Raw genomic sequence first — 24,194 nt, 5'->3', positions numbered from 1 at the left:
AGTAGAAACCAGGGCTTTGCCCTTTTCAGTCTAAGGGGGAGATGAGGCTGTCTTAAATAATAGATAATAATAATAATATACCTCATGTGTATACAGTGCTTTATAGGTTTCAAAACACTTTCACATTTTTTAGGTCTGCCTTGACAGGACGTCGAATAGCAAACAATCATTATGGGTGATCAATATGATGAAGGTGCGCTACTCTAAGCAGGACAGGAGGGAATGCGTGTGACCTAAGCTTTTAGCTGGACAAGCGTAGAGCTCACGTCATTTTTCAGTTAGGAGACACGTACATTTTCTAGTTGCAAGAAAGGGAAACAGAAGCCACCCCCTGGGTTGGATATGATCTGGGATTGATGGAAGCTCAGTGGGCAGCTGCATCTCAGCACCTTTGGCTTTAGGGCAGGCTCAGGGGTGAGGGAGCTCTGTTTTCTTAAATCACTGTGATTAACTGTCTGATAAGTAGTAAAAAGTTGGTAAAAACATATTCTAAATTATGGAGGAAGTAACTCAGATTTTAATCTCATATCCTTGGATGGTGAACTGACAAGCCTGGTTCTCCAGAGCAATGCTCTGTGCAGGGTCCAGATGAAGGCAAGTACCACGAATAACAACTACCATATGTATGGATAAAGAAGATGCGGTATATATAAAATGGAATATTATTCAGCCCTAAAAATGAAGGAAATCCTGCCGTTTGTGACATCGTGGATGAAACTTAAGGGCATTATGCTAAGTGAAATAAGTCAGACAGAGAAAGATAAATACTATGTGATTTCACTAATATGTGGAATCTAAAAATTTAACTCAAAGAAACAGAGTAGATTGGTGGTTGCCAGGTGTTGGTGGGGGTGGTGAAAATGGGGAAAGGAGATCAAAGGATACAAAGTTCCACTTATAAGATGAATAAGTTGGGGGATCTAATGTACAGCATGGTGACTATAGCTAATACTGTGTTGTGTTTGAAAGTTGATAAGAGAGTAGATCTTAAAAGTTCTCACCACACACACACACACACACACACACACACACACAATAATTATGTGAGGTGATAAATGTGTTAATTAACCTTATTGTGGTCAACATTTCAAAACATATACATATATCAAATCATCATGTTGTACACCTTAAACTTACACATTGTTGTATGTCAATTATATCTCAATAAAGCTTGGGAAAAACCTCTAAACATGAACAACAACAAAAAACCAGCTTTCATGTTGAGCACATAGAGTGTGTCAGGCACTGCACTAAGTACTTCACAAGCATTATGCTAAATTATTCTTCACCATAACTGTGAGCTAGTTACTATCATTGGTCCCCTTTCACAGATGGAGGTACTGAGGTTTAGAGAGAGTAAGTAATTTACTCAGGGCTACCTTGGCAGTCATTGATGGAGTTGGGATTTAAATCTATGCTTCCAGACTTTAATAAAGCTCAACATGCTTAATCATTGTGTCATATGTGCACACAGCAGTGCCAAACATTGATGGCAAAGCTCATGGAGGGGAGATCTGCGTTGACTTCCGCAGATACCTGTCAGAATCAGAAGCAGGATCAAGCCCTATGGTTCAGGGACCACAGGTCAACAATCCACACACTGAATGAGACATAGGGTGGAGAGGAGGATGGCAAGGAACTTCAACCTTGGCAGTACCAGAAAACACAAATTAAATGTCAATGAATTAATGTGTGTTTTTACATTGGTGTAGCGTTATCACCATATATGTTTTAGTGAGCAGATTATGATGATGATGGCCCTGAATGAATCAAGCCTCCCTGAGTCTATGCCATTTTGCCATGTAACTTTGCCATTTCTCCTGTCAAGAGGTGGAGTTTGTTTCTCTACTCCTTTGAATCTGGGCTGGCCTTGGGACTTTCTTTGACCAGTAGAATATGGCAGAAGTGTTGTTGTGTGGGATCCAGAGCTGAGGACTTAAGGGGCCTTGTGGCATCTGCTCTCACCATCTTGGACCTCTGTGACTATTACACTGTAAAGGAATCCATTTTAGCCTGTTACAGGATGGGAGGTCGCTGATTGAAGAATAGAGTGGAATAGACTGAGGTCTCTGTTAAGAGTTAGCACCAACTGCAAGACATGTGAATAGGGCCATCTTGGGCCCTCTAACCTCAGTCAAGCCAACAAACGGATGATGGCAGCCTCATGAATGATCCAGGCAAGACCAGCAGAGGAACTGCTTACGTTGGCAACTCACTGAAACATGAGAAGTAACAAATCACTGTGGTGCTAAGCCCCTACATTTTTGGGGTGGTTTGTTATGCAATAACAGTATTGGTAATTTTAATAATACTTAAAATTTTGTAACACTTTATAGCTATTTTCATAAAAACCTCGAGGTATGCCAGTCAGAGATGGAGAGTGACTGGCTTAATGCCACATGGCTGAAAAGTATCGGAACTGGTATTAAACCTGGGTCTTGATACTAAGTGTCAAATACTGGAGGATGAACTCCAGTACTCCTTATTTCCTTCGATTAAAAGAAAAAATAATGTTGGTTCATTTGGAAGTTGACTTAATTATGTATTTAATAGATTTGGATGATAGGTATTAAATACAACTACTGGTATGTAATCATTTAAATGTCTCAGGAAGGGGTCTGGCCGAGGCAGCCACTTGGAGCTCTCGGGCGAGGCATGGAGCAAGGGCCAGTGGGCAGCGAGTGGGGCTGGGAGCATGAGCGGGAGTGGCTGAGGAGCCGGTAGCGTCTGTGCAAATCTCTGTGTTTTATAACATATTGTTTATTTTTATTTTTTTATATATTTCTATTTTTACTTTGCTTTTCTGTTGTTCTGTTTCTTTTCTCTTATTTTTCTTCTTCTTTTTCTTCAATATATTTTTCTTTTTTAAAATATATTTCCATTTCTACTTTGTTTTTCTGTTGTGTTTTTTCCCTTTTTATTTTATTTTATTATTATTATATTTTTTATCATTTTTATTGGTTTGTTCTGTTTCCTTGCTTTATTCTTCAGTTGGCACAATGCTTCGGTTTTGTTTTTAGGTTATGTGTTTTTGTTAGTTTTAATCCTAATTGTTTGATTTCATTTTTGAGTTCTTCTATTTGTCTGGTTGTTCTCTTGCTTTTTGTATTATTTGGCTCTGTTTTTGTTTCTTTTACGTGTGTGTGTTTCCTTGTTTCTGTTTTTGTTTGGTTGATTTTGTTTTTACCATTTCTCTGGGGTTTTGTTTGTCTTTTTTTTTCTTTAATATATTTTATTTTTTTAATATTTCTATTTCTACATTGCTTTTCTGTTGTTCTGTCTTCTTTCCCCTTTCTCTTTCTCTCTCTCTCTCTCTTTTTTTTATTATCATTTTTGTCAGTTTGTTTTGTTTCTTTGCTTCATCACTCAGTTGGCACTCTGCTTTGGTTTTGTGTTTTTGGTTTTGTCAGCTTTCTTTTTAATTGTTTGATTTTGTTCTTGGGTTCTTTTGTTTGTCTGATTGTTCTCTTGCTTTTGATTTATTTGGTTTTGTTTTTGTTTCCTGTGTGTGTGTGTGCGTGTTTCCTTGTTTCTGTTTCTGTTTGTTTGATTTTACTTTTTACCATTTGTCTGAGGTTTTGTTAGTCTTTTTTTTTTTTTTTTAAATCCCCTTTATTGCCAGGATGAGTGACTTGTGGGGTTGTGGTCCCTCGACCAGAAGTCGGGCCTGAGGCTCTGGGGTGGGAGCACTGAGTCCAGGATGCTGGACCACTAGAGAATTCCCAGCCCCAGGGAAGACTAATTGCTGAGAGCTCTCATGGAGGTCTCTATCTGAATCCAAGACCCAGCTCCACCCAACTGCCAGAAGCTCCCAGTGCTGGACCCCTCACACCAAACAACAAACAAGACAGGAACACAAACCCACTGATCAGCACACAGACTACCTAAAGTCATACTAAGCTCACAGACACCCCAAAACACACCACCTGACATGGCCCTGCACATCAGAGGGAGAAGACTCAGCTCACCCACCAGAACTCAGGCACCAGTCCCTCCCATCAGGAAGCCTACACAAGCCACTGGACCAACCTCACCACCAGGGGCAGAGAACAGAAACAAGATGAACTACGACCCTGCAGCCTGGGGAAAGGAGACCTCAAATACTGTAAATTAGACAAAATAAGAAGACAGAGAAATATCTTGCAGGCAAAGGAGCAAGATAAAAACCCACAAGGCCAAATAAATGAAGAAGAAATAGGCAAACTACCTGAAAAAGAATTCAGAGTAATGATAGTAAAGATGATCCAAAATCTTGGAAATAGAATAGAGAAAATACAAGAAATGTTTAACAAGGACCTAGAAGAACAAAAGAGCAAACAAACAGTAATGAACAACACAATAACTGAAATTAAAAACACTCTAGAAGGAATCAATAGCAGAATAACTGAGGCAGAAGAACAAATAAGTGAGCTGGAAAATAAAATGGTGGAAATAACTGCTGCACAGCAGAATAAAGAAAAAAGAATGAAAAGAATGGAGGACAGTCTCAGAGACCTCTGGGACAACATTAAGCACACCAACATTCAAATTATAGGCATCCCAGAAGAAGAAGAAAAAAAGAAAGTGTCTGAGAAAATATTTGAAGAGATTATAGCCGAAAACTTCCCCAACATGGGAAAGGAAATAGTCAATCAAGTCCAGGAAGCGCAGAGAGTCCCATAGAGGATAAACCCAAGGAGAAACATGCCAAGACACATATAAATCAAGCTATCAAAAATTAAACACAGAGAAGAAATATTAAAAGCAGCAAGGGAAAAGCAACAAATAACATTCAAGGGAATCCCCATAACTTTAACAGTTGATCTTTCAGCAGAAACTCTACAGGCCAGAAGGGAGTGGCAGGACATATTTAAAGTGATGAAAGGGAAAAACCTACAACCAAGATTACTCTACCTAACAAGGATCTCATTCAGATTTGATGGAGAAATCAAAAGCTTTACAGACCAGCAAAAGTTAAGAGAATTCAGCACCACAAAACCAGCTTTACACAAATGCTAAAGGAACATCTCTAGGCAGGAAACACAAAGGAAGAAAAACAAATCCAGAACAATTAAGAAAATAGTAATAGGAACATACATATCAATAATTGCCTTAAATGTAAATGGATTAAATGCCCCAACCAAAAGACACAGACTGGCTGAATGGATACAAAAGCAAGACCAGTATATATGCCGTGTACAAGAGACCCATTTCAGACCTAGGGACACATACAGACTGAAAGTGAGGGGATGGAAAAAGATATTCCATGCAAATGGAAATCAAAAGAAAGCTGGAGTAGCAATACTCATATCAGACAAAATAGACTTTAAAATAAAGACTATTAGAAGAGGCAGGGAAAGACACTACATAATGATCAAGGGATCAACCCAAGAAGAAGATATAACAATTGTAAATACTTATGCACCCAACATAGGATACATAAGGCAAATGCTAACAGTTGTAAAAGGGGAAATTGACAGTAACACAATAATAGTAGGTGACTTTAGCACCCCACTTATACCAGTGGACATCCAAACATAAAACAAATAAGGAAGCACAAGCTTTAAATGACAAATTAGACCAGACAGACTTATCTGATATTTATAGGACATTCCATCCAAAAACAACAGAATACACTTTCTTCTCAAGTGCACATGGAACATTCTCCAGGATAGATCACAACTTGGGTCACAAATCAAGCCTCAGTAAATTTAAGAAAATTGAAATCGTATCTAGTATCTTTTCTGACCACAATGCTATGAGACTAGATATCAATTCCAGGAAAAAAAAAAAAGTAAAAAATACAAACACATGGAGGCTAAACAATACGCTACTGAATAACCAAGAGATCACTGAAGAAATCAAAGAGGAAATCAAAAAATACCGAGAAACAAAGGACAATGAAAACACAACAACCCAAAACCTATGGGATGCAGCAAAAGCAGTTCTAAGAGGGAAGTTTATAGCAATACAATCCTACCTCAAGAAACATGAAAAATCTCCAATAAACAACCTAACCTTAAACCTAAAGCAATTAGAGAAAGAAGAACAAAAAAACTCCCAAAGTTGCAGAAGGAAACAAATCATAAAGATCAGATCAGAAATAAATGAAAAAGAAATGAAGGAAACAATAGCAAAAATCAGTAAAAGTAAAAGCTTGTTCTTAGACAAGATAAACAAAATTGATAAACCATTAGCCAGACTCGTCAGGAAAAAAAGAGAGAAGATTCAAATCAACAGAATTAGAAATGAAAAAGGTGAAGTAACTGACACAGCAGAAATACAAAGCATCATGAGAGACTACTACAAGCAACTATATGTCAATAAAATGGACAACCTGGAAGAAATGGACAAATTCTTAGAAAAGTACAACTTTCCAAGACTGAACCAGGAAGAAATAGAAAACATGAACAGACAAATCATGACTCTTTTTGATTATGAAAAACATAATTCAAAAAGAGTCATGTACCACAATGTTCATTGCAGCTCTATTTACAACAGCCAGGACATGGAAGCATCCTAAGTGTCTGTCAATAGATGAATGGATAAAGAAGATGTGGCACATATATTCAATGGAATATTACTCAGCCATAAAGAGAAACAAAATTGAGTTATTTGTAGTGAGGTGGATGGACCTAGAGTCTGTCATACAGAGTGAAGTAAATCAGAAAGAGGAAAACAAATACTGTATGTTAACACATATATACGGAATCTAAAAAAAAAAAAAAGGTTCTGATGAACCTAGGGGCAGGACAGGAATAAAGATGCAGATGTAGAGAATGGACTAGAGGACATGGGGAGGGGGAAGGGTAAGCTGGGACGAAGTGAGAGAGTGGCAAGGACATATATACACTACCAAACGTAAAATAGATAGCTAGTGGGAAGCAGCTGCATAGCACGGGGAGATCAGCTTGGTGCTTTGTGACTACCTAGAGGGGTGGGATAGGGAAGGTGGGAAGGAGATGCAAGAGGGAGGGGATATGGGGATATATGTATGCATATGGCTGATTCACTTTGTTATACAGCAGAAACTAACACAACATTGTAAAGCAATTATACTCCAATAAAGATGTTAAAAAAGATAAAGTAGAAATAAAGGAGAGACTTGCAGTAACTGAGCCCTGATATTTGAGATCCTTAAGTGAAGGTGGAAATATTTTGGTGTAATCAATTATGATGCCAACTTCTCCAATATTCATCTACTTGGGGAAAGATTTCAGAAGTTGTGGTCTTAATTTCAGTTGCAACAGTTCTTTCATATCTAATGGGGACTGGATTTTGACAGTTCTTTTTCCATTTTCTCAGAAATCTTCCTTTTATTTTATGATAGTCCTAGCATGTCTGCAACTGTGCAAAAAGAAATAAACAGGATTATTATGTGTTACTGGAAAAAAAATAAAAGTGACATGTACCACAATGTTCATTGCCACACTATTTACAATAGCCAGAACATGGAAGCAACCTAAGTGTCCATCGACAGATGAATGGATAAAGAAGATGTGGCACATATATACAATGGAATATCACTCAGCCATAAAAGGAAACAAAATTGAGTTATTTGTAGTGAGGTGGATGGACATAGTCTGTCATACAGAGTGAAGTAAGTCAGAAAGAGAAAAACAAATACCCTATGCTAAGGCACATATATGGAATCTAAAAAACAGTACTGATGAACCTAGTGGCAGGGCAGGAATAAAGATGCAGATGTAGAGAACGGATTTGAGGACACGGCCGAGTGGGTGAAGGGGAAGCTGGGATGAAGTGAGAGAGTAGCACTGACATATATACACTACCAAATGTAAAATAGATAGCTAGTGGGAAGCAGCCACATAGCACAGGGAGATCAGCTTGATGCTGTGTGATGATCTAGAGGGGTGGGATAGGGAGGGTGGGAGGGAGGCTCAAGAGGGAGGGAATATGGGGATATATGTATACATATAGCTGATTCACTTTGTCGTACCTCAGAAACTAACACAACATTGTAAAGCAATTATACTCCAATAAAGATAAAAAAAAAAAAATTAGGCTAAGTGAAAGAAGCCAGTCACATAAATGTCACATATTGTATGATTACATTTCTATTAAATGTTCAGAATAGGCAAATATATATATATACATATATACATATACATATATATATATGTATGTATGTATGTGTGTGTGTATATATATATATATATATATATATATATATATATACAGAAAGTAGATTAGTGCTTGCCTACTGTAGGAGGGGAGAATTGGGGAGAAATTGGGAATGCCTTAATGGGTACCAGGTTTCTTTTTGGGGTAGTAAAAGTGTTTTAAAAATTGACTGGGTGATGGTTGCAAAACTCTGTGAATATATTAAAAACCATGGAATCGTACACTTTAAATGGGTGAATTGTATGTTGTGTGAATTATATCTCAATAAAGCTGTTATTTAAAAAAACAAATAAAATTTGAGGTTTTACAGAATAAAATCAACACTGGCAGAATAAGAAATTGTTGTCAAGCTAAAAGAAGTATGCCCCAAACCATAAAGATGGTATAGTGTTAGTCTGTGAAAATTTAATTTTGCTTGAATAACCACATGATATGACTGCTTTATCATTAAATTCTCTGTAGAAATGAAAAAAAAAGTCAGTCTTAGGACAGTACATTGGAGACCATCTATGCAGCCTCTGAAAAGCGTGAGTGTTCCCAGGCTCTGAAGTCATCCATGGCTTTTTCTTTTTACCATGAGGCTTGGTTCATGAGTTCATTGCTTATACTGGGAGGGACTTCCCAATAAGGCATAATTATTAGGAAGTTACTTCTCCTTCCATTTAGAGTTTCTTGAAGCAGCACAAATAAGTTTCATTTTGAAAGATCAACACAAACCAAGTTCACCATCAAAAAATGCTGTAGAACATTTCTGGAGAATTATCTTGTGCTAACACAGGGACCATTCTGTGGGCTTGTTTCAAAAACAAAGCAAAAACAAACCAAAACAAAACTGAACTCGGCTCTTCCAGAGATAGAATCTTTAACTTTCATCCAGCTTAACACTCATTTCTAGCTGTGACTGAACACCAAGGGCTTTTGTTTTTTGTTTTCAAACATCGTATGACATTAAGTTTTATATGTTTTTGGTTGTCAAGAAAGACAGGCTGTCATTTTCCTTTAAAATGAATTATAAAACAACTGGCAAAAGTACAAGGAAAGGTTGCCCAAGTAGCGTCTCACACCTAAATGGAAAAGAAAAAGGTTCCTGAAATGTAGACACAGCTTCACCTCTGACCAAGTTATTTGTTTTTGTATAACAGCATGGACATTTGGAAAATAGAAGTGATTTGTAGAACTGTTTGCTATTAACTTAAGCATCTGCTTGTGCGTGGAAGACATGTTTGATTTGAACAAGTACACACTTGTTTTAACTATAAAGTGACACAAAATCAATAAGAAAGTAGAAATAGATCATTTTATACCCTGGCTTTTTACCAAAATTCAACCCTATAGTACTGGTTGACAGAACTGTTCACAATAATTTTGAACACAAACGCTTGTACATTCTCCAGGCTTACTGAAGTTACATGAATGTCTTTTATTGGCAACTCAGAATGGCATTTGGTGTGTAAAGCCAATTATTTAAACATGGCCTAGCTATTGCATACCATGTAATGTTAAAGTGACCATAATGTGATTTCTTACTCTCCAAAAAGCTACCTAAAAAAATTCTATTGTTCTGCTGCAATTATACAAATGAAAAAGGTATAGGCTCTTGTTTCCATATCTTGTTTATTAGATGTTGGTAGAAAATACGAAGATTAAAAACAAAATGTCCAATGTCCATTTTTTTCTAATTTTCTTTCTGTTAATGTCACTGTAAATTTCGATGCCATATTCCTGCACGTTTCTGCCCCTAATCTGACAGTGTCAGAGGATCTATCTTCATTTTCTCACTCGTTTCATAATCTAATCCTCAGCTCTAACATGCAATTAGTGCCCTCTTCGCCCCCTGCATACCAAACAGACCCACTGCTACAGCTTTCCCTGTGCAATCCGTTTAGTGAGGCTGCCCATAATGAATATGTACATTTAGAAGACCTCAGCGCAGAGGGTCACAGGCAATCAACCTTGAATTCAATTATGCGAGTCAAGGTTAATGACTCGCTGCAGTGGTCAGAGGCATTCAGAATCCTGCAGATTAAATCAGCCTGTCAGAGCTGACAATGTAGAAAGGATGGAATTACTTGTGTGAGAAACAGGGAATCGTGCAAAGATAAAATGGTGTCAGTCCTCAACGAAGATTACATAGAGTTCTCTGTGGCAAATCAGATTGTAAATCTCCTCTGGACCCGCAATATAATTAGTCTACATAAAGACATTTCTAGATTGTAACATGAAGCCACTAATAAGACCTCTTGAACTCCACCCTCAGTAGGTACCTTCGTTTTTTTACCTCGTCATTAACAACTGCTGATTGTTCAACAAGAACAATGAAAACATTATTTTTTTAGCTATATTCATCAAGTGTGCTCTGTGTGACCTTTTATAACACAATCCAACATTTAATTGGTAGAAAAAATTATATTATTTTTTGCCAGTTGTTTTATACTACATTTTTCCTTAATTTTCTTTTAAGCCCTTGTCTTGATAACAGTAGACCATAGTTAGCTGGGAAAAAAATCAGAACTTGGTTAAAAACTGTGTTGCTCATAAAAGCAGGTCTTATGATTTAAAATAAATATGAAGTACATGAATATTAAAATTTTGTTATAATTTATTTGCAAAACAAATATAAATTTTATTGGGATTTGCTCCAGAGACTAACCAACTTTTTTTTGTATGCTGAGATATGCACGTGTTCCCCAAATTCATGTGGGAGAGAAACTTTCTTCTTTCCTTCCATGTTTTCTCCAGAGCATAGTCCCTGATTGAGAATGATTTCTGGGTGGAGAATCTCTGGTCTGTGAATAATTATTGGCAACACATTTCTTGCATATTAAAAAAGAATGTTCAACAACTGTATATTCCTTTAAATGACAGATATGTTCTTTAAATTAGGCTTCATTAAGATTTTTTTTTGTGGTTTTCAATAATATGCTAAATTCCATACAAAAGTTTTTTCATTTTCGTTTTCTTTCCCTTCTGTTTTTTTTCTTTTCTCTGTGTTTCCCTTTCTTCCTGTATTTATTGAGCACATACTATGTGTCTTGTTTGTGTTAGTGCAGGATCAGGGATGAATTGTCTTAATCTGTAAGGAGCTCACAGTTAAATAAAAGAAGAAGGGTTTAACCAGCTAACTGGGTAATACAGTATGGTGGGTGTTGCAATAGAGTATTACGTTAAACACAATGCTAGGCCCTAAGGAGGAGGCCATGGATTCATGCCTGTGTGAACATGCATGTCACGGCATGGAGGCAGTGTGTTAGGAGGTGGGGCTAAAGCAGTAAGGAAGACTTCATATAGAAGGGAATATTTAAGTTGAGCTTTGAAGGATGAATTGGAGTTTTCCAAGTAGACAATTGCGAAAAGGCCTTCTAGGCCTAGAGAACAACATGAGCAAATGTGTAGGATGTGTTTGGGATGGTAGCAAGTGATGTGAGCTGGCCAGGGCACATGGAGAGCAGCAGGAAACAAAGGGGAGAGGTCACTTGTGGCCTTGAGTGCCCCATGCTCTAAGAGTCAGTAAACCACTGGGCAAATTCTGTCATAAGGCAAGATTCATTGTCTAAACCAAATCATATCGCTCTTTCCCATTAATCTTTTCAATACATCTAGGTTTTTAACATTGGACTTGGTAAAGCAGGTTTATAGTGCCTGTTACTTTACATCTCATGGTGATCTGCAAAGGAGGTCTGCTTCCCAGGAGATTGGTGGGGAGGAGAGTATGTCGCCCTGCTCCTCTGTCTTCACTCTGGGGACCCACGGGGGACCAGCCTTGTGCCAACCAGAACACTCAGCCATGATCATGTGTTGAGGAGAGGGCTTTCTTGGTGTGTTTTGGCCCCCCAAATGGATACACATTCTTTTGTGCCTATGTGCCTGGGCTCACACCACTTCCTGTGACTGGTGGTGGCCTGTTTTCTCTGCTCATCTTTTCTGCCAAGATCTATCCTTCACATCTTGAGTTCTCACTCTCTGGGGTGACTTCCCAAGCCATGGGGCCCACCGTGAGCTCATCTGCTTCTGGCCTCCAAGCACTTGCTGCCTAGAACAAGAACTTGGTGAATAATCAGTGCTAAAGTGGCCCGTTTCTCATTTGATTCTTGTGTGTGTGTGTTTTTTAAACGTTTCTTTTAATTAATTTATTTATTTTACATTTATTTTTGGCTGTGTTGGGTCTTCGTTTCTGTGCGAGGGCTTTCTCCAGTCGCGGCAAGTGGGGGCCACTCTTCATCGCGGTGCGCGGGCCTCTCACAGTCGCGGCCTCTCTTGTTGCGGAGCACAGGCTCCAGACGCGCAGGCTCAGTAGTTGTGGCTCACGGGCTTAGTTGCTCCGTGGCATGTGGGATCTTCCCAGACCAGGGTTCGAACCCGTGTCCCCTGCATTGGCAGGCGGATTCCTAACCACTGCGCCACCAGGGAAGTCCTGATTCTTGTGTTTTAATTGCTGAGAAGATTATTATTTAACCACTCATTTAAAGCTTGACCCCATAGTGTGGCCCACACTACTTGGTGTGATTGGGCCCTGGTTCCTCTTACTCAGTGATTTTTAATGCTGGTGAAGAGAAGGAAGGATTGAAAACACGTGAGAGAATTTTTTGTTTTCTCAGTGACTGGGAGGTGCCAGAGAGACTACTGTCCTGTAATGTACAGCGTAGTCCTGCAATGAGTGAGGATTGTGCAACACTGAATTTTGATACAGCAAGCTTTATCCTATGTCAGAACCCTCACGTACAAAGTTGCTTTAACTGGAAATCTTTCCTCCAATCTTCCCCTAGCTAGCAACTCTTCATCTTGCAGGTGACAACTTTACGCAATGTTGATGTTCACCCCTCAAATATTATTCACTATGCACCTCCCTTCTCACTCCCTTTATAGTATGCATTTGTAATATTCATAGCATGTATTTGTAATTATTTCTTTATTTTCTTATTTATTGTTAGACTCTTACGTCCATGAGAGCAGGGATTTGTTTACAATTTTTTTGTATTTATTTTTTAATTGAAGTATAGTTGATTTACAATAGTGTGTTAGTTTCTGGTACACAGCAAAGTGATTCAGTTATACATATATATACATGTTCTTTTGTCTACTTTTCCATAATGGTTTATTACAGAATATTGAATATAGTTCCTTGTGCTATACAGTAGGACCTTGTTGCTTATCTATCTTATATATAGTAGTTTGTATCTGCTAATCCCAAACTCCTAATTTATCCCTCCACTCTACCTTTCCCCTTTGGTAACCATAAGTTTCTTTTCTATGTCTGTGAGTCTGTTTCTGTTTCGTAAATAAGTTCATTTGTGTCATATTTTTAGATTCCACATGTAAGTGATATCACATGATATTTGTCTTTCTCTGACTTACTTCATTTAGTCTGACAACCTCTAGGTCCATCCATGTTGCTGCAAATGGCATTATTTCATTCCTTTTTATGGCTGAGCAGTATTCCATTGTGCATATATATATATACACACATACACCACATCTTTACACATTCATCTGTTGATGGACATTTAGGTGAGGGCAGGGACTTCTGTTAACATTTTTTTTTAACAATTCAGCATCAAGAACAGTCATCAGCACACAGTTGGCACTCATAACTATTTGTTAAATGATTCTTCTGCTCTAGATAGGGCTTTCAGATTTAGCAAATAAAAATATAAAACATTCAGTTAAATTTGAATTTCAGTTAAATTGAATACAATTTTTAAAACATAAGTATACCCCAAATATTACATGGGACATACTTATATTAAATACCTACACTAAAAATGATTCTTTGCTTAGGTGAAATTCAAATTTAACTGGTCATCTTGTGTTTTATTTGACAACCTGAATCTAAGTTATCAATAGCTTGAGGGCAGGCACCATATGTTATCATACCTTCTTCTGTTCTTTCCACTACCTCAATCAGTACCTCTCAGAAGGAGGCACTCAAACATGTGCTGATGTTATTTGACTGAAATATATACATTTTAGTATAACTGAGGATTGACTCTCTCTATTAATAGATTTCCTAAGTGAAATCCCAGCGTAATAAGTTTCCTTAGACTAAAACAAGAGTAAAAAAATATCTCTATATTGGGTCTTTTTTTGTCTAACCGTGGTAATTGGAGTTACTTCCGGTGAAAAATTTTCCGTTTCTTTCGTTAAAACAAGGCCTATCATTCAAAGCCTTAATTGTGTTATGAGACATTTTAGCAGCTAATCCAAAAACAATTAGCCACCTTCATTTTAAATGAGATTGATATTACTCATAGGACACTTTGTTCTGGAAGATTATTCTGAGTCATGTCGAAAAAATGTCCTCTAAACAGGATTCAATGGTGGCTGTGGCCAAGGAGCTGTCAGTGGTTTTATGGGGACAGGGGTTCCTCTCATTCAATTCCATTAGAATTCCAAGGAAGAAAACAGATGGCCTGGGGCTAGTTTTGTGAGCCAGGTAGCCCAGAAATGACAGAACTAATGAGAGGGCTATGGCTGGGTTCCCAATCCAAACTTGGTAGGGTCCACCATTCTTGGTACCATATGGTGCTGTGCCATGGAGTGCTACACTCTCTAAGTCCTCCCTTCTTTCTATGTGTAGGTGGATTTGTCTGGAGGAAGCATGAGTGTCTAGAGGAAGACCCTGGCTTCAGGCTTAGAATACTGCAGGTCTTTTGGCAGGAGAAATGGTAGATGAAGTGTATGAATGCATTTGTTGGCAATTCTCTCAATAGTAGGAGAAGGAGCAAGCAAACAAATGCCGGGTAGAAAAATGAATGAAAGAAACCAAGGAAAAAAGAATAAAATTTGGCTAGCTGAGGAGATATGGGTTAGATTAGAGATTCAGTTGAAAGGTCTAATATATGTCAATTAAGAATTAGAGTTATATAAAGTTATGTAATGCCAGGAATTTTTGTGATTTTCTTTGTCATTATCAACATCATTTTCATTTAACATTATTCCAAAGCATCAAAATTATTAAAAAATTTATAGGCTCTAAAACTAAATCTGACTTTGCCCAGACCTTCCAAACAAAAGAATACCTATCTCTTCCTAAATAAGGGTGTTGCTGTTCTGATTTTGTTTACATAATTAAAAACAGTTAACATTTCAGAAGATTTTTATATTCTTTATTCTGTATGAATAGTATTTCCAGGTTTTTGCCTGTGCAATAAGCCAAAATTGTTCTGGAAGAGCAGAGTGTAATTGCTACCAAGTTGTCTTCTGGCCACACATGCTCCACTTTTATGATTCCTTGCCATATCTTTGTGTTTTCCTTCTTTTTCCGTATCTTTAATATTATTCACCAAAATTCATTTTTTCTCCCCTTATTCTTCCCCTGATCCTCCCAGGATTTCAATTTTTCAAGAAAGCCATCTGATTCTATTAAAAAACAGACAATGAAACAAATGCTTCCAAGCCTGGACTAGCCTGGGAGGTCTGGCCAACACGGATACCCTGGGACTCACGGGAGACCCTGATGATAAACAGGTCACAAGCCCAATTCAATTTTAGATTATTTATGCTACGTCTAGCCAGTCTTGAATTTACTATAATGTCCTATTATTATTCCCCAGCTCCTTTCCTGATCAGTGGAGGTGATAGAGTTGGCTAGTTGAGTCTTTCCCAAATTGTGGTGTTCTTTCCGCTGTTGCTATGTGAATTAACTGTGGCCTTTATGGAATTATGCAAGCTTCTTTTAATGACGATTGATGCTGGTTTTCTGTTTGTGCTGGTAATATAAAATCACATTTATAAGTAAATTAAGAATTTGTTTGATTTTTAAAAATTAAGTGACTAATAGTACAAAAGGAAGTGGGTACAGTTGAAGTAGTAAGATGGTCCAATGATAACCTAAGTTTGAGAAACACTGGGTGAGGGTCTGCTGACTGGCTCATTCAGAGGATACTGCACTGTTTTAGCCACATAACACCAGCTGATCAACCTCAAGTTGTGTGAGCAGAGCTGCCCTTGTGAGAAGGAAGGAAGCAATGGAATTTTCAGGATCCATTACTATATGAATTATGGATTAAATCAGTAAAAGTTCTGAGCTATAGATTGACATGATGCATCCTGTCAAAAGACCACTTATAAACTTGGAAGGTTCATTTATGATGCAACATGTCAAAAGCCCATTTATTAAAATCTCTCTGCCCTGGATTGATGATATTGTCTTTTCTCAAAATATATTTTAGTCTTAAGTTAAGGGAAGAGGAAAGAAAAGACAGCTTTCTTTTTAAAGCGACAGGAGACTATGGCAATAGTCCAGGTAAGCGATGCTGACAGCCTGAACTGAGCCTTGGCTATGGGGATGGTTTGGAGAAATATTAACAGGCAGAATCAATAGGCTTTAGTTGCCAGCTGGGTCGTCTCCCAGTTTAAGGCCCTTTACCTTGTTCATCCTTATAGCTGTCCTCAGGGTGTGTGAGTGTGTTTTGTACACATCTAGCCTTTTCAGAAATAAAGATTTCAAAAGGAAATAAATGTAAACCAGTTTTCTAAGGGGCTTCCTCAGTGAATGCTGATGAATAATAAAAATGCACTGTATAAATTAAAAAAACTGTAATATGAAAAATGCATATTGAATATACAATGGTATTAAAGATGATAAATTGGCGTGTAGTTGCAGTGAAGTAAAAATCACGAAATACAAAGGGGCGCCCATGTTGTTAATTAAATGGTACAACAGACTGTAAAGCAGGATCTGAATTGGGTTGATGCATCTGGTAAATAGAAAAGATATAAGGGTTCACTCATTCATCCGTCTAGTCTATAAATATTTATTGAGCACATTGATTACGGTTTTATGGATAAGCAGCCCAAAGCAAGGAGGTGGCCAGAGTAGGTTGGGGACACTGTATTTCAGAAGTAAATGCTTTGCCCAGGAGCTGCTAGCTAAGTGGGACGTTATTTACTGGTGCCGACAAATTAAAAACATAAATAACATTCCAGTGTCTAAATCTTTTCCATAAACACAAATTATGAGTTTTGTATATGTAAAACACAATCTCCCCGTGGAAAAACACTTTATTTATAGTTTATGTTGTACCAAGTGTGGAGCAATTACTAAAGTCAAAACCATTCCCTGATTCTGGCTGCACTGACAGCACCCCTACGCCCCATAGCCAACCCAAACGTATTCAGAGATTAATTTGTGGATAATAAGATAGTGTCTATTTGGTCAAATCTCATTCATTCATTTCTCAATGGCGGGCTTGAGCATGGCGTTCACGTGTTTGACTCCCAGTTTGATTCCAAGTCTACTTGAGGAAATGGCAACTAGCAAAGGGATGGCCTCTGGTCCTACTCAAACTCTCTTTGGGTGTGACAAATCTCAGGCAAATGGATGAAGCTTGGGTAGCTTGTTTTTGATGGCCTAGACTAAGTCACAGGGAGGAGTTGCCTTCCCCTCAAGCCCACTTCTTTCATGCCCACTCATCCCACCATTAAAATCCATTCTCTACCCAGCAGCCAGACAGATAATAACCATCCTCCCCCAACAAAACCTAAATTGAATCACGTCACCATTCTCTTGAAACATTGCAATCCATTCAGAGCAAACCCTAGCTCTTTAGCACAGCTGACCCTACCTAGCCTGTCTCCTTTTTTAAAAAATCGAGGTAACATTGATTTATAATATTATGTAAATTGCATGTGTACAATGTTATATTTCTACTTCTGTATACACTATAGCATGCTCACCACCAAAAATTTAGTTTCCATCTGTGACCATACAGTTGACTCCCTTTACCCATTTCACCCTTCTCCCCAGCCCCTCCCCTATGGTAACCACTACTGTGTTCTTGGTATCTACATGTTTGTCTTGTTTTTATTTATTTATTTATTTTCCACATATGAGTGAAATCGTATGGTATTTGTCTTTCTCCATATGACTTACTTCATTTAGCATAATACCCTCAAGGTCCATCCATGTTGTCACAAATGGCAAGATTTCATCTTTTTTTATTAGTCTGTCTCCTTTTGCTTGTTGTATCTCAGCCATATTGGTCCTTATTCCATTCCTCATACTTTCAAAGCTCTTTCTTCCTTATCCTTCACACAAGCTGTTCTTTCTGCAGTGAATGCTTTTCTCCCAGCTTAAGATCTGGTCAGCTCCCACTGACCCTTCAGGCCTTGACAAGTGAGGCTTTCCCTGATCACAAATGTGAAGTAGAGGACCGCACTTTATCCACTGCAAGTATCACTTATAAAATCCTATACTTTTTCTTTATAACACATCATAATTTGTTATGTCTTTATTTATATATTTGTTTATTATTTGTCTCTAGTCTAAAGTCCTTGAGGGTAAGTAACATGGCTCTCTTGTTGACCAATGAATAATTAGCACAAAGGTCATAACTGGCACATAGCAGGTAATCAGTAAATATTTGTTGAAAATGTTGACTGTAAACATCTGTTCATTCAAATTCAGTAAGTCCATTTAAAAAAGATTTTATTGAAATATAGTTGATTTACAATCTTGTGTTAGTTTCAGGTGTACAGCAAAGTGATTCAGTTATACATATATATTCTTTTTTAGATTCTTTTCCATTATAGGTTATTACAAGACATATAGTTCCCTGTGCTATACAGTAGGTACTTGTTGGTAATCTATTTTATATATAATAGTGTATATATTTTAATCCCAAACTCCTAATTTATCCCCCACCTCCTTCCCCCTTTGGTTTGTTTTCTATGTCTGTGGGTCTGTTTTGTAAATAAGTTCACTTGTATCATTTTTTTTTTAGAGTCCATGTATAAGTGATATCATATGATATTTGTCTTTCTCTGTCTGACTTACTTTCCTTAGTATGATAATCTCTAGGTCCATCCATGTTGCTGCAAATGCCATTATTTCATTCTTTTTTTATGGCTGAGTAATATTCCATTGTGTATATATACTACAGCTTCTTTATCCACTCATCTGTCAATGGACACTTAGGTTGCTTCCATGTCTTGGCTATTGTAAATAGTGCTGCTATGCACATTGGGGTGCATGTATCTTTTTGAATTAGAGTTTTCTCCAGATATATGCCCAGGAGTGGGATCACTGGATTTTTAGTGACTCTATTTTTAGTTTTTTAAGGAACCTCTATACTGTTCTCCATAGTGGCTAGAATAATTCTATTTTTGTTGAGGTGCAAATTTCAGGTAAGACTTACAGAGTTGTGCCTCTGTGGACAAAGGAACTGTGAAAGTTCAGGGTATAGTTTGTGGTCATAGAAGGTATTTTACTGTACTCCTGAAATTGTGCCATTGGTGAGGCAGATAGGGTCTAGGAAATGTGTAGTTTTTGGCTCTGACAATTTACTTTGTGACTTTTATACTGGTTGGGAAACGGCCTGAGCTGCTTGGAATTAGTATCTCCTATTAGAGGCACAATGGCCTTGTTTGCCTCAAGTCCTTGAATATGTGCTGTCTCCATATGCCATATATTTTCAGCTGGAACACTGGCTGATGTAAGATATCAACAAATGGGGCAAGATAGTGTGAGTTTAATAAAGTTTAATAAGTCAAGCAGATTGATTTTAGTTTAAATATTGGGCCAGAGCAGGAGAAAGAGTCTTTGTGATTTCTATAAGGTCCAGCCAAGCTCCCTTCTTTGAGAGGCTCCAGGGAAGTTTTGGGGTTCCCTTTGTTCTAGTTTCCATTCTTACTTGGTCTCAAGGTTTGGAGGTCTCCATCTTACTATCAGATCTCAAGGCAGGAAAAAGAGAAAAGCAACAGAACAGAGGTAGAATCTAGGAAAGGAAACACCAAGAGACAGGTTCCTGCAAACAATACTGTTATTACCATTTTTAAGAGAATTAAATGCAGGAACAGCTTTTAACTTTTTCAAACATTCCATTGAATGCTTTATTCCCTGGTATGAGGGCCCCCAGATACCCTTGACCTTAACTCATACTGTTTTCCTCTTCTGCATGGCAGAACTGAGGATGAGCACAGGAAAACTTGAGATCCCATTAGAAGTTGAGACTATGCCACAGTATTAATTGTGGCACTGCCCGCCTGTATGGCCATACTTTCCGAAAGGGGCCATGTGTATGTGTTTTGGATTTGGATGAACATTTCTTCTCTGTCATGGACTGAATGTTTGTGCCCCCCTAAAATTCATATGTTGAAGCCCTAACCTTCAAGGTGATGGTATTAAGAGGTGGGGCCTTTGGGAGGTAATTAGATTTAGATGAGGTTGCAGGGAGGAGCCCTCTTGAATGAGATTAGTGCCCTTATAAGAGTCACAAAAGAGCTTGCTCTCTCTCTTTCTCTTTCCACCATATGAAGATACAATGAGAAATTGGCAGACTGTAACCTGGAAGAGGGCTCTCACCAGAACCTGATCATGCTGGCACCCTGATCTTGGACTCCCAGCCTCCAGAACTAAAAGAAATAAATTTCTTATGTTGTTTATGAGCCACTCAGTCTACGGTATTTTTTTTTTATAGCAGCCCAAACTAAGATATCATCTCTGTCTCTCTCTTACCCTCTCCTGGAGCTAATACTCTGGCAAACTTGTATTCATCTTGCAGACCTGGTTAAGAAGGCACCTCCTCTGTGAGCCATCTTGACTCTCAGTCAGTCCGCACTTCCATCTGGTGTTCCTTGTCACCAAAATAACAAATGTTGGTTTACCTGTCTGTCTTGCACACTGAACTGTGAACTCTGTGGGTTAAAGTACGATGTGTTATTTATCTTGGTGTTATCAGCACCTAGCACTATATTGGGTACATTGTGGGTATTGAATGAATGAATGAAGGATAGAAAATTACAAGCTTCTTGAAGCAATAATTTGCCTGGAACTTTCTTGTTTGATTCCATAGCAAACACTGTTGGTTCCCTACCCACACCACCTTGGATCTCTTTTATCATTTCTCTGTACCTCTCCTCTAACTTCATCCAATGACCTGCACTTGTGACTGTTCTTTGAAAGTTTGCTTTTGGGCTATTGAAGTCAGAAAGCTGAAAGTGTCTGTGAATAGCTCAGCCTCAGGAACTAACAGGAGAGCAAGTAAGTCCATGGGCGTATGACCACACAACTTCAGGTTCTGTGGGTTTAGAGGTCCTGGTTCCCAGAGGAGGGGTGTTGACTCTAAGGGACACAATAAGAATTCCATTTACAATAAAGCTATGGCTGCCACTTAGTCATTTAGAGCTCCTTGTGATAGTAGAAAAGAAAGGAGCTACCATAGTGTCAGGGGTAATTGAACTTGAGTATCATGAAGATGTAGGATTGCTACTACAAAATGGAGAGGAGATCTAAGAGATCCACTGGGCTTTGTCTTGGTGCTCCCATGGTTATTTTTTACCTGTGAGTGGACAATTACAGCAATGAAAGTCTGATAGAATAGTCATAACTTGGCTCAGATCTCTCAAGGATGAAGGTCTGGTTCATTCCACCAGGCAAGCTGGCAAGACCAGCAACAGTGCTAGCTAATGATAAAGGAAACCTAGGATGGATGGTAAAGGAATGAGATAATGAATACCAGTCACGAATGTGAGATCAACTGCAGCAGTGGGCTTTTACTCACCCCACTAACTCTCCTTTTATAAGTTTTTCCCTAGAAATTTTGACCATCATTTTGAAGAAACTATAACAACATTAAGTGAACATAATGAAAGTGAATTTAAGCAATTAGACCACCTCAGCCCTCTTTACCATTTCTGTGTGCCTCTACCCTTGCTTCAGTATGCTTTTGCCTCCTAGAGTGTCTCTTCCTTAGGAACCTGCCTGCAGGGTACTGGAGCTGCTTCTCCTGAAAACACAGACAGCTATAAGTGCCTGGGAGTTTACATCCCCCTGGAGTGGCCTTAGCCAATGACTAAAAGGGATGGGAGTTTAAAAGCCCAGATCCCTTTCCTCAGATGGGGAGAACTCTGAGGCATAATCTACACTCCAGAGTTTTCCTTCAGGATCAGGCTGAAGCTATCATAGAACTTGACCTGAGATCTCCCCTTTACTGTTGCTTCCTCCTCATTCCTTTACTGGATTGTTCTGGGATAATTTCTTTAATAAATCATTCACATATGAATCTTCATCTCAAAGTCTGCTTCTAGAGAGCCCAACACAGGGCAGATTCTTCCCTTCTTGTCCAGATTTTCAGAGAATTCATTATGACTGGGTCACAGTTGTCCTTTAAAGTGACCGCAGATGAGGAACTGGATGTAGAGCCACCCAGGAGGCAGCTCTTTGTTAGCGATAATCTGCCCTGTGTTTCTCTTGCATTTCTACATTTCTGGACTTTCTTTTCAAGATATTTGTACAGTGAGGAGCCTTGGAAGATAGTCTTCTTTCAGAGCAAAAGACGAGGAAGCTTACTGTTCATCAGAAAAGATTTATGTTCCCTAAGGTCAGGGTTCCTTTCCCATAGCGGAGCCCACTGCATGTGCAGGCATGCATGGGGGTTCATCCACATTGCCCCGAGGAACTTGAGGACAGGGGAATTGATGCAAACATGTTGATGCTCATGTTGTTTGCTGTGTTCTGAGTGTATAGTCCTTTGTCTCTGAGTCAGGAATCTTGTGTCTTCTGCCAGCATCCACGAAGTTGTGGCAGGTGAACTTCTTAGCTTGAAACTAGGGTAATATCTCAGACTCTTCACTGTTCTTGATACTCTTCTGCTCAGGAATTGCTAGTGGGTCTTTTCTTCTGCTGGCCATCTTGTTGTAATCCTCATTCATTTGCCTAATCTGGCAGAGCAAGGTTTTCTGACTGATCCTTTGGATGTGAACTCTTCTCCCTCAGACCTCCACTCTTGGTATCTGTTGGTGGGTCATATGTCACCTTGTTCTTCACTCTTAACAGAAAAATAAAGAGCTGCCCCAGGGATGCTCTGCCTCAAATAGCCAGGCTTTCCTGATTGGCTGTGACCCCGAAGCCCCAGCTCCCTTGTTGCCTGGGCCTCCCTTCAACCCATCCTAGCCTGCTGCCTTGGGCTTGAGGACCTACCCAGACCAGAACACTTTCTTCTCATACTTCTCTATTTTTGATCCTGTATATGAAAGCTTAAATAGAATTTGAGTTGTTCATTTACATGTTAAAGTGAGCCCAAAGGACTTCATAAATTGGCATGTTATTATTTAAGCGACAGGGAAAATAACACCAAGAAACTAAAACCAAAATTTCTTGACGGCTCATTTGTGAAATCAGAAAATCTTATTTTTTTAAAGTTTCAATTTCTATTTTACTGACTGTCAAAGTAGTGATTTTGTTTTTATTACCACCCAAAGAGCCCATTATCTCTTTCATCACATGAGACTGCCCAAAATAACATGTATCACTTAGAGAGGGACAACTCAAAAAAACATGCTGTGAAGAGTTGTGGTTTTACTATGGAATCTCTCAGGCTTTGACTGATTGAATGGAACTTGGAAAATCTATATTATCGAGACTTAAAATCTGGTGAAGATTTTATTTTAGGATTTAGTACTTACACAGTTTTAAGCAAGTTATCCAATTCCATGGGAGAAATTGTGGGTTAAGAATGAGCTCCAGGGCTTCCCTGCTGGCGCAGTGGTTGGGAGTCTGCCTGCCGGTGCAGGGGACACGGGTTCGAGCCCTGGTCTGGGAGGATCCCACATGCCGCGGAGCAGCTGGGCCCGTGAGCCACAATTGCTGAGCCTGCGCGTCTGGAGCCTGTGCTCTGCAACGGGAGAGGCCGCGATAGTGAGAGGCCCGCGCACCGCGATGAAGAGTGGCCCCCGCTTGCCACAACTAGAGAAAGCCCTCGCACAGAAACGAAGACCCAACGCAGCCATAAATGAATAGATAAATTAAATTAAAAATAAAAAATTAAAAAAGTTTAAAAAAAAAAAAAAAAAGAATGAGCTCCATTTCTTATTTACTGATCTTGGGCACTTAAATTCTCTAGGCTTCTGTTTATTTGACTGTAAAGTAGAAATCATAATAACAGTAGCCCCAAAGGGCTGGTAGGAGAATCAAGTGAGATGACGCATTTGTATGTACCATAAAGCGTTATGCAAAGCTGAGCGTGCAGCCTGACACAGAAGAGGAATTTAATACATGTTTGTAGCATCAAGGAAGAAGGTGTTATTTAGCAATGTCAAATTTACTTTGATTCATTAAAGGGGATGATTTTGGA

The 24,194-nt window shown here is 38.7% G+C and overlaps 2 long non-coding RNA genes across 2 annotated transcripts in view; one reads left to right on the top strand and one right to left on the bottom strand.

Moving 5' to 3' along the window:
- Positions 1 to 24,194, top strand: part of LOC309659755 — a 353,034-nt gene that overhangs the window by 89,002 nt on the left and 239,838 nt on the right. The gene's annotated exons all lie outside the window — the stretch shown is intronic.
- LOC309659751 overlaps positions 3,395 to 24,194 on the bottom strand; it is a 701,522-nt gene continuing 680,722 nt past the window's right edge. Inside the window, exon 2 of the long non-coding RNA XR_014262941.1 lies at positions 3,395 to 7,939. This is a non-coding gene — a long non-coding RNA (uncharacterized lncRNA). The remainder of the gene's footprint in view (positions 7,940 to 24,194) is intronic.

The sequence above is a fragment of the Balaenoptera physalus genome (assembly GCF_965194825.1).
Source record: "Balaenoptera physalus genome assembly, chromosome: 4".
Lineage (NCBI taxonomy): Eukaryota > Metazoa > Chordata > Mammalia > Artiodactyla > Balaenopteridae > Balaenoptera > Balaenoptera physalus.
This window is presented reverse-complemented; position numbering and strand designations above follow the sequence as displayed.